This window comes from Propithecus coquereli, unplaced genomic scaffold, assembly GCF_000956105.1.
Source record: "Propithecus coquereli isolate 6110/MARCELLA unplaced genomic scaffold, Pcoq_1.0 Scaffold202, whole genome shotgun sequence".
Taxonomy (NCBI): domain Eukaryota; kingdom Metazoa; phylum Chordata; class Mammalia; order Primates; family Indriidae; genus Propithecus; species Propithecus coquereli.
Window position 1 is genome coordinate 29,989 of NW_012145190.1, and position 13,617 is coordinate 43,605.

Here is a 13,617-nt window from a genome sequence, read left to right on the forward strand (position 1 = left end):
ATAAAAACAAAATTTTTAAAAATGAAAGCATAGGTGAAAACCCTTTGTAAATTGTCCATGTCCTATCGGTGCACCCTGCCAATGATCCTTGTGCTCTTCCCTGGGTGAGAAAACTGTGGGTTTTTATAGTTTTAAACTTTTTAATCTCCTTAACAATGCTCAGAAGCAGACACTATTATTATCACCACTTTGCAGATGGAGAAATTCAGGATCCAAGAAATCACGGAACTTTCTGAGACAGTAGAACCCATAGGAGGCAAAGCAGGGATTTGAACATGAGCACAGGGTCTCCTGGGCTCTGCCGCAGGGGTGGAGGGGAGGGAGCCCGGGGTCTGCCTTCACCCAGTGTCCGGCCAGGAGAGCCAGGTGTCACAGGCTGACGGAATCCTGTCTCTCTGAGGTGGGTGCAGACAGAGGCCTGAGCCACGTGCTCCAGGAACCCAGAGGAGGGAGTGGCCTGTCCTGTGAGTGGGGGGCTGGTGAGTGAGCCCAGAAAGTTATTGCAGGGGAGGTGACCTTTGGGCCAGGGCTTGAAGGTCAAGGATCGAGGAGCACATTTACCGAGGACTTCCTCTGCGCGAGGGCTTTGTGTACGTTACCTAGCTATAGCCCTGTGAGGCGGTGCTAGAATAAAACCCGTTTTACAGTCAAAGAGCTTCAGAGAATTTAAGTTACTAGCCCAGGGTCACACAGCTTGACGCTGACAGAGCCAGAATTCAAATCCAAATTTGTTGCCCGGATTCACTCTTTCCCCCACATCGGGCGGCTTCAACACGCGAGAGCAGGTGGGTAGAGGGGGTTTGGGCAGAGGCACATTTGAGCAAATGCCTGGGGCAGGACAGGCCTGGTGTGTTGGGCTAGAGACTCAAGATACGAGATTCAAGAATAAAATCCCCCAGAGCGTGGCCCTCTGTGCAAAGGCTGGGAGGAGGAGGAGCGGAGGCTGAAACCGCTGAGGCCTGCGTGACTTTCCGGGGGGCCTGCCCCCACCCACCAGCTCTCGGCAGGGGCCCTGGTTCGAGCCTCCCAGAGCTGTTGGAGCAGCAGTTTCTGGGCGAACGAAGCTTGTCCGTGGGCAAGAGGTGAAAATCCTCTCCACTCCGGGGGGGGGGACGCCGAGACGTTTCCGAGGTGGTATAAAGCCCCCTAAGAGCAGGTCCCCTGGAGATCAGGCATCCAGAAGCCACCGGGAGTCATCAGCCTCCCTCCTTGGAAGGAAACAGCCTCTCCCAAGCAGACAGGAATTTTGGCTGGGCTGGGCCCAGAATTTCTCCTCGGGGCGTTCAGGACCAGCCCTGGGGCAGCAACGGGACTCACCAGGCTGGTCTCCTATGCCCATCAGCCCCACGTTCCAACGATGCCCTCCCTGTCCACCTCCTGCCTCCTCTCTTTACATAAATCCAGCTTCCAATCCAGGTTTGAAAAGAAACTGGGGAAGGCACCGGGGATATTCAGGGTGATACTCCATGGCCACCTTGTGTCATTAACAGCCCTGATCCGTGTGGCCACCGGACTCAGGGATTCAAGTTCAGGAAATACATGTGGGTTCCCGGAAGGGAGGTAACCTCTGATGCCCACCGTGTGCTCCTGCTTTATGTACGCGGCACACCCTCTCCTATTGACCTCCATAAGGGGCCCCTGAAGTCTCCGTTTTCCAGATGAGGAAACCGAGGCTCAGAGGCATGAAATGACTTGTCCAAGGTCACTGTTCCTGAGAGGTGGAGCCAGAATTTGACTTCAGGTCCCTCTGCAGCTGAACCCACACTCTCGGCCATCAGGCCACACAACTGCCCCATACTCCCCTCTGCAAGTCACATCTGGGGTGCTCCTGAGGTGGCTCAGAGTCCTTTCAGGTTCCCACCTATTGTAACCCTTAGTCAGGGAGGTGCCGTTCATTCCTTCTTCATTCCCTCCTTCCTCTCAGCCAGGCTCTGAGCCAGGCCCCACGCCCTGGTGGAGGATACGGATGTACCGTGGTTGATTATGATCACATGTAAGTGCTAATCCCGGGGCTCAGGACAAAGTGCTCAGGGAAAAGCAGAGGTGGGAGGGGATAACTTTGACTTCAAAGAGCAGGGGCCATTTGGGAGGGGTCTTAGAGGATGAGTAGGAGCTCTCAAGGATGAGAAAGTTAATGGAAGGTGGTAGATATCCAGGCCTTTGCCAAACAACCTGAGAGATCTAATTTTCACATTTCCCTCTCCCTGTGGGGCAAAGTCTTTAGGCCTTCAAACTGGGGCAAGCAGAGACCTGGATGAATGTTTGATCAATGCCAAAGCATGACGAACACTTGGGAACTTTCGGAGAGGTCTGTTAGGGCATCCCAACTCCAACAAGCAGCATTCACTGCTCTAGAGTGAGGATCTGGCTCAGCCAACTTGTCTCCCCACAAACACTCCCAGGCCGCCTTCCCAATCTACTACTCTAGCTGGTGACTTTGTTTCCAAATTCCAGAGTCTTAGGGAGCAGAGAGGCCAAGAATCTGGCCTCCATAGTGTGGGGCATGTGGATTTGGAGTCAGAATGATGTGGGTTCAAATCCCATCTTCCTCTTAATATCCATACCTGGCTTTCTTAACCTCTCTGAGCCTAGATGACCTTTGTCAACATAAACAGTGATGTTAATACCAACCTCCTGGAGCTCTGGGGAGAAAAAAGGGGGTGGGCACCCCAGGGCTGACTCTCTGTAGCCATTCTGGCAACACTAGCACAGTCCCTTGCTGCAATTCTGAACCCCTAGATACTCACAAATTGAACTTGTTTTCATAACTCTACTGGTGGCAAGACCTCATCATTTATTCTTCATGATATGAAAAACCATGTATTTTGCTGCAGAAATGTGAATATATTTGATTACAGTGGCTGACCAGGCCCCCGCTGAGACATTACCTAATATTCAATATATATACCACGTCACCTTTCTACAAATGCGAGACATTCTAAATTCTGAATTGCCCCTGGCCCCACGGATTCCAGAAAGAGATTGTGGACCTGCAATGGTTTCCTGTCTCTCCCCCGAAGGGGTAGCCATGATGGTCAGCTCTCAATTAAAACGTGAGGACAGAAAAGTCACCCTAGCTCCCCTGCCTCTTCCTCTCTCCTCACCTGCCCCAGGGAAACCCTCTTCAGAAAGGGATCTCTCCTGTAAAGGAGTAAGGAAAGGCGAACGGTGGGGAAGTGGGCACAGGCAGGGACAGGCAGGACCCACGAATGTGGAAAGCATCCGGCTCTCAGTGATCAGAGACCTGTAAGGCAAGACCACGGGGAGACGCTGCTGGACACCCACCCCACAGGCAGGGACTGAGCTACGTGGTGAGATGGTACTGGGGACAACAGCGTCGGCAGGGACTCTGCCCAAGGCGGGGGGAGCCAAGCTGGCATAGCCGCTTTAGAAGACGTGTCATGGTCACGGCCCAGCACAGCCACTCCTGACTAGTGGGGGCTTTCTAATGTTTCTGTCCCAACCTACAGGAACACATGACCCAGGATCTACTCGCACCACACACACATGCACACACTGCTATGGGTTGAATCGTGTTTCCCCCCACATTAGTCCTGATTCCCAGTACTTCAGAATGTGACCTTATTTGGAAAGAAGAGGCAATCAAGTTAAAATGAGGTGACTTAGGCCGGGTGCAGCGGTTCACGCCTGTAATCCTCACACTCTGGGAGGCCGAGGCGGGAGGATTGCTTGAGCTCAGGAGTTCAGACCAGCCTGAGCAAGAGCGAGACCCCGTCTCTACTATCAATAAAAATAGAAAAATTAGCCAGGTGTGGTGGTGCACACCTGTAGTCCGAGCTACTTGGGAGGCTGAGGCAGGAGAATCGCTTGAGCCCAGGAGTTTGAGGTTGCTGTGAGCTATGAAGATGCCATTACACTCTAGCCAACGTGACAGAGCAAGGCTCTGTCTCAAAAAAAGAAGAAATGAGGTCACTCAGATGACTAATTCAGTACGACTAGCGTCCTCATCAGAAGGGGAAATTCGGGCACAGACACATGCACGTAGGGAGAACGCCATGCTAAGATGAAGGCAGAGATCGGGATTATGTTTCTACCAGCCAAGGAATGCCAAAGATTGCCGGCAAACCACCAGAAGCTACGGAGAGGCCGGGAACAGATGCGCCCTCCCAGCTCTCGGAGGGAACCGACCCTGCTGATGCCTTGACCTTGGACTTGCAGCCTTGAGAACTGTGAGATGATACATTTCTGTTGTCATGCCGCCCAGTCTGCCAGGGCAGCCCTAGCAAACTAAGTGACATGCATCCGCACACTCTCCTGCCACAAAAGTCGCCTCCAGAGGCGGGAGCTGGGGAGAGCCGGGAGGAGCCTCTAGGGAATTCCGGCAGCGTGGGGCGGGGAGAGGTAGCAGCAAGTTGGAGGGATGCGCCCCCTTCCCTTCCCGATGCCGCAGAGTCTATGAACACACAGGCGCTTCTTGGGACTGAGTTCCGAGGCTGTGTTGAGGTCTTCAGGGAGGGCCTTAGCGTCTGTCTAGAGCAAAAGAGCTGACGTGCTGCCACTCGGCCCCACCCACTGTACCTCAGAGAGGTTCAGGAACACGCCTGGGGTCGCAGCGGAAGTGGCGGAGCCTGGAACCCACGTGGGTCCCACAGCCCCCAGAGCCCGTGTTCTCGCAGCCGCCCCACGACGTGCACCAAAACCAGCTCGACGCCCATTAGCACACCCACCTTCCTGCCTAGGAGACGAAACGCCCTCGACGCGCCAGAGCCCTGAAAACTCCCTCCCTCGGGGGCGAAGGGCTGAGTCCTGTGAAGGTGCTGGGTGAGATCTTTCTCTTTGCATTCCTTCTAATGTGGTGGTGGTAACGTTCTTATAACAAGGATGACTAATGTTTACATCGTGTCTGAATTTTCAGCTCGAGTTGGGTGGGAGTGACAAGGAGAGTGGGTAGACTCGAGACCAGCCATTACTGTGACCTGGGGCAAGTCCCTGCCCCTTTCCGGGCCTCAGTTTCTCCAGGGGCGGGTTGGGCCGGCTGGGGCTGACTGCAGGAGTCGGGGGCGCTCACCACCTCTGAGTGTCGGCCTCCCCCAGAGCACAGCCCCCCACCATCCCCAAATCCTTCCACCCGTTAGTGAAATGTTCCCAAACCAGGCCTGGGACAGAAGACAATTTAAGATATGAGATTAAGTGGTATTGAATCACCCAGCAAGCAAATTATTCCTTTTCCAATTCTTCCTTCGTGACTACACGAAGGAGGAAGCCTCACGTGGAGCTACTCAGCCTCGAACACCTAACGCTTTTTAGCAAAGGGAGGGCAGGCTCGGGCTCGGACGGCAGGCTCTTTGATGACACTTTTGTTTTCAGTGTTTTACTTGTTTATGGGACATATTCTATTTACCCAACTAATATTGGTTTGAAAGATATGGTTGTGATAGAAGATGTCTAGGTTTACATAAACATGCTTTTAAAAAGGAGTTGATGTAAAAATATTTGTTAAACAATTGTATATGCATAAAGAGCAAATCAAACCACACCCTTCTATATCTAAGACTCTCTAACAGTTTCCCATTTCCCTTGGATTAATTCCAAACCCCAAGATCTATGCCCCCAGCCCCTCTCAACCTCTCCCACTCCCTCTCCTCCACTCCCCCATCCCTCTGCAATCTCCTCTAGCCTGTCAACCTCATTCCTGCCTCAGGGCCTTTGCACCTGCTCTCCCCTCTGCTAGAATGTCCTGCTCCCTGATCGCAGCATTCCCAGCTCATCTCATCATGCAGGTCTCTGCTCAAATGCCGTCAGTGGCCCCACCTGGATCTCTGTCCCTGTCACTCCTGGTCCCCTTACATTGCTTTATTTCCCTTGTTGCACATATTCCTCTCCGAAATGATACTATTTTTAAAATGTGTTTACTTATTTGTCTATTTTCCCCATTAGAATATAAGCTCTTTGAAGACAAGGGCTTTGTCCCTTATCCTCAGTGACTTAAACAGTGCTCAACATATAATAGGAGTTCAACAAATGAATGGCAAAAATTGTAAGGGTCGGGGAGAACTGGCCCTGGGGCAGACAGAAGCTGAGGCCAGGTAAGGCTGTGGCTGCCAGATGCTCAACCCGAGGGCAGCTCGAACCTTGGCCTCATTAGTACCGGCCTGCAATTTGCTGAACCAGCAAAGAAAGCCAAGCCAATAACTATAACGGCAGAAGGAACGATGGAGTTATAGCATCACTGTCAGGCAACTGTGCTTGTAATAACCGACTCAGGCAAGAATTGTCAATAATATTACGACTAGTGGACAAAGGTTTAGGGGAACCAAACTATTAATATTTACATGTTCACAAAGAATCTGCCACAAGATTACAAAGGAGGGAAGGGTATCTTTACAGTGAGGAAGCCCAGCAGACAACACCTTCGTCGAGCAGAGTTGGACCAGCAGTGAGGGGACAGCATCGCTTCTGTGACATTCCTGCTGAAAGAGGCAGGACTTAGATCTAATCCCGAAGAATCATTGGAGAAACCGGGTGAGGAGCATTTTATAGAACAACTGGACTGTGCATTTCGAAAAGGTCAATGTCATGAAAGAGAAAGACAATCTGAGAAACTGTTCTAGATAAATTAAATGCAGCACATTGAATGGAAATTTCTTCTGCTTTAAATGATATTATTGGAACAATTGGCAAAATCAGAATAAGGTCTGTAGATTACCTGATAGCTTTGTATCAATATTAATGTCCTGATTTTGATAAGTATACTGTGGTTATATAAGAAAATATCCTATTTTTTTTAAAAAAGCCTGTACATCAGAGTATTTAGGAGAAAGGGACATTATTCCTACAATCCATTCTCAGATGGTTCAGGAAAAAATTAATAGAAAAAATAGACACATTGAGAGAAAATAACCAAGCCAACGTGCTCAAATATTAACAGTTGGGGTGTGAGTAAAGAGCATATAGAAACTCTTTGTATTATTCTTACGATTTCTCAGTAAGTCTGAAATGAGGCTGAAATTAAAAGTTAAACAGAAAACAAAACTGGGAGAAGAAGACGCCAGAGCCCAAGCACTGGGGGAGCTGTCAGACGGGTGGGGCAGAGCCCAGGGTCGCCTGTGTCCATGTCAGGCCACATTGGGCCACGTCGGGCCACAGCCGTCCCCTGCGATCTCGCCGTGGGGGTGCGAAGACGATCGTGTACCTGGCTCACACGGGCCGGCGCCAGGCCCTGCAGACCAGGCCCCTCACCCCTGCTCCGTGACCTTAGGCACATCGCCCCCCACTCTGCACCTTGCTGTCTTCCTCTGATGAATCGGAGGAGACGACTGGCCGCTCTCTGGGGTTTCTTCCTGCTCAAATGCTGTCGTGATACTTCTAGAATCCCATCTGGGCAGAGCAACATGTTTCTCCAGGGAGTGTAATTCCTTTGGTGAGGGTGTTTCCTTTAGCTTAGCTGAAGGAAGGAGGGAAACCAAGGTGCTGAGCGGAGTGGGGACCAGGCCTCCTCCCTGTCCTGGGGGCCTTGCTTCCCCACCTCTGCTCTGCCCCAGCCCCGTTCCCAGGCACCGCCTGGGAGAGGTGGACATCCATAGACTGAAGTGCAGGGAAAATCCTGCCCCCACTCCCCATTTAGAAAGAGGCAGCTGGCAGGAGCAGGTCAGTGACCAGAAGGTGACTCCGGTCCCCGCTCTGTCGGCGACCGGCAGCATTGCTCTGCTCACCAGTTTGCTCTGCCGCAAAACGGACAGAGCCGTGCTCGGCTTTGCACTCAGCCATGAGGACACGGTGACTTCACCCAGGCATCCTCCCTGGCACAGGGCTCAGAAGGTGACTCCACATTGGAAGTGGGGTGCTCAGATGGGATCCCCAAGGCACCCCGAGAAGCCCCCAGACGTGACGCTCCTCCTTACCCCCACAGCCTGCATCCCCAGGGCCCCGGCCCCAGCCCCTCGCAGACTCCTTGGCATCTGCTGGCACCACCAGAGACTTCCGCCTGGCTCAGGGTCATGGTGGAGGTCAGGGCTGGAGGCCTGGTAACTTATAGCCTTGACCTTCGGATGTGCCCCTACCCCTAACATGCGGCAGAGACCCAGAGGCATCTTCTCTTACAGGGGAAAGCAAGCGGTCACCCTCCCGTGATGGGCCCATGTCCAGCACCTCCCACGGGCCAAGACCCAGCCCCACAGCTTCCTCCTTGGCCCATCCACCCAGCCTCCTGCCTCTGGCCTCTCTCGGCTGCCATGTTTGGCAGAAGGAAGCTGGACCACAGGAGCCTACAAAATGGAGGGTAGAAACCTGGCTTCCCTCCGTCTCCCTCTCTGTACCTGTGAGCTCCTGCCCCGGCCCAGTCCCAGCAGCAATTGTGGCCATGGGGCTCCTCTAGCACCCCAAGGAGCCTGGTATTTCTCCAAGAACATCACTGCCAGCATCTCAGGGAGCACCCCTGCAGCCCTGAGCTCTGAGGGCTGCTGTTGGCCTTGCTGAACAGCTGGGGAAACAGAGGCTCAGGGCAGCTGCTCAGCTGAAGGGGAAGAGCTCACACTTCACATGGCTCTGACGGCCCAGCTGATGGTGGGTGAGGTGACGAGTCCCCAGAGCCCAGGGGGACCTTTCCTGCAGAAATCTTGAAGTGGATGGGGGTCCCCTGCTCAAACCCTGCCCAATTTCCAGAACCGGGTTTGGAGTCATAAGCTTGAGCTGAAGGTCTATCCTCTATGAGCGGTGCAATCTAGCAACCGTCACTTCACCTCTGCTGGCCTCAGTTGCTTCATCAGTATAATGGGGGTAATAATTCATACCTCCTGGGGCTGCGATGAGGAGAAGGCAGGTTTTCACATTTGCAGAGTGCTGCCCCGGAGGCCAGTATCCTTGTTATTGCCTGGCTAACATTCGTAAATTACATTTTGTGTGTGAACCTTCTGTGGGCCCCACACCATGCTCGGCGTGTTCACGAATTTTAGCTCATTGCATCCTTGAGACACACCAGTCTGGATGCGTCAGGAGAAAGAAAAGGGCCTGAACCTCAGCTCCTTTGGGCATTTCAGCCCCACCCACCCAGCGTGACCTGTGGGACCTGATCCCCACAGGGGCCGCTCAAGGGCTATCCCACCTCCAGGTTTCTGCTCAGATGGGTCCTTCTGTCTGAAATCCTTTTTTGCCCTTTAACTTCTTATCTTGAGATTATAGCCTGGTGCAGTGGCTCACACCTCTAATCCCAGCACTTTGGGAGGCTGAGGCAGGAGGATGGCTTGAGCCCAGGAGTTTGAGGTTGCTGTGAGCTAGGATGATGCCACTGCACTCTAGCCTGAGTGACAGAGAAAGACCCTGTCTCTAAAACAAAAAAACAAAACAAAGAAATTGTAGACTCACAAGAAGTTGTAACAATAGCACAGAGAAGTCGCCCTGTATCCGTCACCCAGCTTCCCCCAGTGGTGACATATTATGACACGGATTTAAATTCAGCATCGGCCAGTAGCCTGGGACAAAATACATCACTTTCTGAGACTCATTTTCCCCACCCATAAAGTGGGGGTGATTGCCGTCACGTTGTCAGGGTGGGACAGGATAAGTATCGTATAGCTGGTGCTTGGAGAGCGTAAGTCCCCGGCAGTGGGTGGTGGTTGCAGTGGTCTTTGGATTGTACAGGTTGTCACGTCTATCCCAGGCTGCTGCTGGCGTGTTTACCACCTTCCTCGCAACACTACAGTGTGCTCAGGGGCTAACCTTCATATCCCACATCTCGGTGCCAGCACAGGGCCTGACACACAGCAGGTGCTGAATAAAAATGGCGCCTCCTACCAGGCAAGCTTTCCCGTGACTCATGGGACCTCTCTAACGTCACCTTCGTTTGTGGCCCGGAGTGCATGGCAACTGCAGGCGAACCCCACGAGGAAGGGCCATGGGGAGAAAGGAAGCACACTTAATCCTCTCTGCCCCGAAGAAGCCTTCCAGGGACACTTCCGAGGCCCCTCAGAGGTGTCCCTGGAATCAGGGCTGAGGCTGCAAGCCTGGAGTGGCATTTTGGGGAGAAACCTCATATCAGGATAGAGCCCAGAGAGCAGCCAGCCTGGAGACAAGCCAGGCCACTCTTTCTTGTGTTTTTGTTTGTTTGTTTTGAGACAGAGTCTCACTCTGTCACTCGGGCTAGAATGCCGTGGCATCAGCCTAGCTCACACAACCTCAAACTCCTGGGCACAAGCGATCCTCCTGCCTCAGCCTCCCGAGTAGCTGGGACTACAGGTGCATGCCACCGCACCTGGCTAATTTTTTTCTATTTTTAGTAGAGACAGAGATCTTGTTCTTGCTTAGGCTGGTCTCAAACTCCTGACCTCAAGCAAGTGATCCTCCCGCCTCAGCCTCCCAGAGTGCTAGGATTACAGGTGTGAGCCTCCACGCCCGGCTCAGGCAACTCTTTCACGGTGGAAAAAGCCCTGGGCTGTGGACTGTGAGGCCTCAGCTCAAGTCCTGGCGCCTAACTTGCTACAAGTTTTGGACACATGTGTTAATCTCACTAAACCTTGTTTTCCTCATCTATAGAATGAGGTCGGCATGCGGGTAAAGGAGCTCATCGTGCAAACAATGCTAGGTTAACCACCAAGTCCGGTGTTCACAGGTGTGAGGGACTGTCTTGGACCTTGCTCTATAACATTTATAAGCTAACACTCTGAGCACTGCATTTTGTGTGGGTATTTTTAGGTACATTACCTAAATTAACTTTTACACTTTAGTGAACTGGGTGTTTTTGTCTCTAGCATGCAGGCACAGAAACAAACCCAGCATCATGAACAGCTAGAATTCAGAACCCAAGTTGGCCTGACTCCGGGGTCCGTGATTCTATAACATATGGCAAGATGCCGGCTGGGGATGCGACACTGTGCCTTCCCCAGGGCTAAGTTCCTAAGGGCTGGATCTCCGTTGCTGGCAGCTGGCTGCCCTGTTCCACAACCGGTAAAGCCTCAAGGAACATACATAAAGTACAAGGATTTTTAGGCTGGGTCCTTAGTGTTCAATCTGTCCATTTTTTCCAGGGAGGAAACAAGGGCCAGAGAAAGGAAGGAACTTGCCCGAGCTTACCCAGCAAGTTAGGGTCAGAGCTAGTTCCAAAAATCCATCCCCACCTCACCCCTCCTCAAGGCTCCTTCTCCTCCCCAAGCTGCAGCGGCTCAGTTTCCCAGGAATCAGGGAACATGAGCTTGGGTGTCATCCCAGCTTCAAGGCTTACTGGAGAAACTGCCTGCTGAGCTGTTCACGGTGCCAGGGACCCCCTGATATGCGGCCCTCGTGCCCAGGACACCCCTAGGCAGCTTCCCCAGACCCTGTCCCTTCTCTGGATCAGTGTTTCCAAAGTGGGGGGCACATACCCAGAGGTACACAAAATTATTTAAGTGGTCACCGACTGGGCACTGAATTATGTGGTGAGGGGGCTGTATGCCCTTTACTTCAGCCTTTCTAATTACAGGCTTGGGGGAGAAGGGTTCCCGAGGGCTGGCCTTTCAGGCCCCAAGCCTGCACGCCTCCCTTTTGTGCAAAGGGACAGCAGAAATGCAGCTGGCTAGAATTTAGTGACATCGTTTTGTTTCCATTGTGTTTATTTTCACCATTATAATCACGATGGTGGTTTACAATGGCTTTCCTTTTAAGGGAGAGAGACAAAGTTTCTCCTGAAAATAAATGTATTTACAGTTTAAAACAGCGGTTAAGAGTGCTAAGTACATTGTCAGGTCGATGTAACTTTGGCAAACACTGGAAGGCCGACTGGAATGAGGGGCCCCGGGAAGTGCCTCTTGGGATAACCTGCCAGGCCCTGACGGGATGGGGGTCTGGGGGACACGGTGGCTGGGAAAGGAGATGGGACTTGGGGGGTCCCAGTCCTGCCAGGGTCTGCTCAGTGCCACCTGAGCACGCGGCATGGGTGTTAAAGTTGGTGGTTTCAAGTCTGTGGTCCAGGCAGGGAGGGGGCAGCCAGGTACCCGGGATGGGGTGAGCTGTCTTTTCCTACTAGGTAGTTCTTGGGGGGCCTTCCAAGGCCCTGTCTCCAAGCCTCAGTTGGGAGCACCTGCTTTTTCCTCCTTTTCCCCAGGGAGAAAGCTGATTCCATCGCTCAGAATTGAACAGCTTGGGGCCCAAGCTGTTGAATTTCTGAGTTTTCCTATCAGGAAATGAGGCTGGTGCCACCAGTCATAAATAAGTCCTCTACAAATGTGTGCTGAGCGAAGGAGGCCATAGGCAGCGTTTCCCACTCATTCTGGAACCCTCTGTAATCATCCACATTCGGCTAAAAGTGACAGCCCAGTTCCCTAGGAGCCACCCCGTTCCGTGCCCCCACTACGGTGGTGGCCATGCTAGCATCCTCCTCAGTCACTGACCCGTGGCCGAGAGCCACATTAAGCCAGAAGAAATATGCAGACGCCTGCCATACGTTATGTATGTATCTGTGAGACGCAGTCTAGCCTGGCAAAGAATGTAAAAAGAAATCAGAATAGAAAAGCAAACACGTGTTTAATTTAATTCAATCAAGTGGCGACGCCATCTGGAGGGGGAGGCAGATGTAGGGTATTAGGTTTGTATAACTTGGATACAGGGGTCATGGGTCAAGGGACCAGCCCATCTGGAGGGCACAGGCCATCAAAAAGGGGGTAGCACGTCCATCAGTGGCACAGGAGAACCATATCTCATGTTTTGGTGAAACAACAAAAAAGCCAACCTTAACTCAATCTATTGAGATGGAAATTTCAACCTGCTTGGTATAACCCAAATTACCTTTGATGGCACAATCGTTTTCTCCTTAGTAAGTGGCTTTTAACTCAGGAAGATTAGAATTTAGAAAACAGATGGTAAAATAAACCAACACCCATCGTATCTATACATTTGTGTTAAGTGTAATTTAGATCGAGTTCTGTGTGTTGGTGCAGAAAATCCTGTATTTGTGATATTTAAAGAACATTGGACCATTGAGTGTCTCATGAATGTGATCAAGTAATTGACTTTACTTCAAATTTTAAGTTAAAAATTTAAGAGAGAAGAAGGGGCTGGCCTTCGAGCGACAGCGACGCAAGATGGCAGCCACCACGGGCTCGGGAGCAAAAGTCTCTCGCAATTTCCGACTGTTGGAAGAACTCGAAGAAGGCCAGAAAGGAGTAGGAGATGGCACAGTTAGCTGGGGTCTAGAAGATGACGAAGACATGACACTTACAAGATGGACAGGGATGATAATTGGGCCTCCAAGAACAATTTATGAAAACCGAATATACAGCCTTAAAATAGAATGTGGACCTAAATACCCAGAAGCACCCCCCTTTGTAAGATTTGCAACAAAAATTAATACGAAGGGAGTTAATAGTTCTAATGAAGTGGTGGATCCAAGAGCCATATCAGTGCTAGCAAAATGGCAGAATACATATAGCATCAAAGTTGTCCTGCAAGAGCTTCGGCGCCTAATGATGTCTAAAGAAAACATAAAACTCCCTCAGCCACCTGAAGGACAGTGTTACAGCAATTAATCAAAAACCACAGGCCCTTCCCCTTAGCCCCATTCGATTTAAGCAGTCTTCATTTTCCACAGTAGTAAATTTTCTAGATACGTCTTGTAGACCTCAAAGTACTGGAAAGGAAGCTCCCATTCAAAGGCGATTTATCTTAAGATACTGTAAATGATACTAATTTTTT

The 13,617-nt window shown here is 51.5% G+C and overlaps 1 protein-coding gene and 1 pseudogene across 2 annotated transcripts in view; one reads left to right on the forward strand and one right to left on the reverse strand.

Annotated features, from left to right (window-relative positions):
• CD6 (CD6 molecule) overlaps positions 1-13,617 on the reverse strand; it is a 40,777-nt gene that overhangs the window by 22,758 nt on the left and 4,402 nt on the right. The window lies entirely within an intron of this gene.
• Positions 12,983-13,611, forward strand: LOC105810065 (annotated as a pseudogene). The gene has a single exon (XR_001137479.1). The product of XR_001137479.1 is annotated as a ubiquitin-conjugating enzyme E2 variant 1 pseudogene (transcript).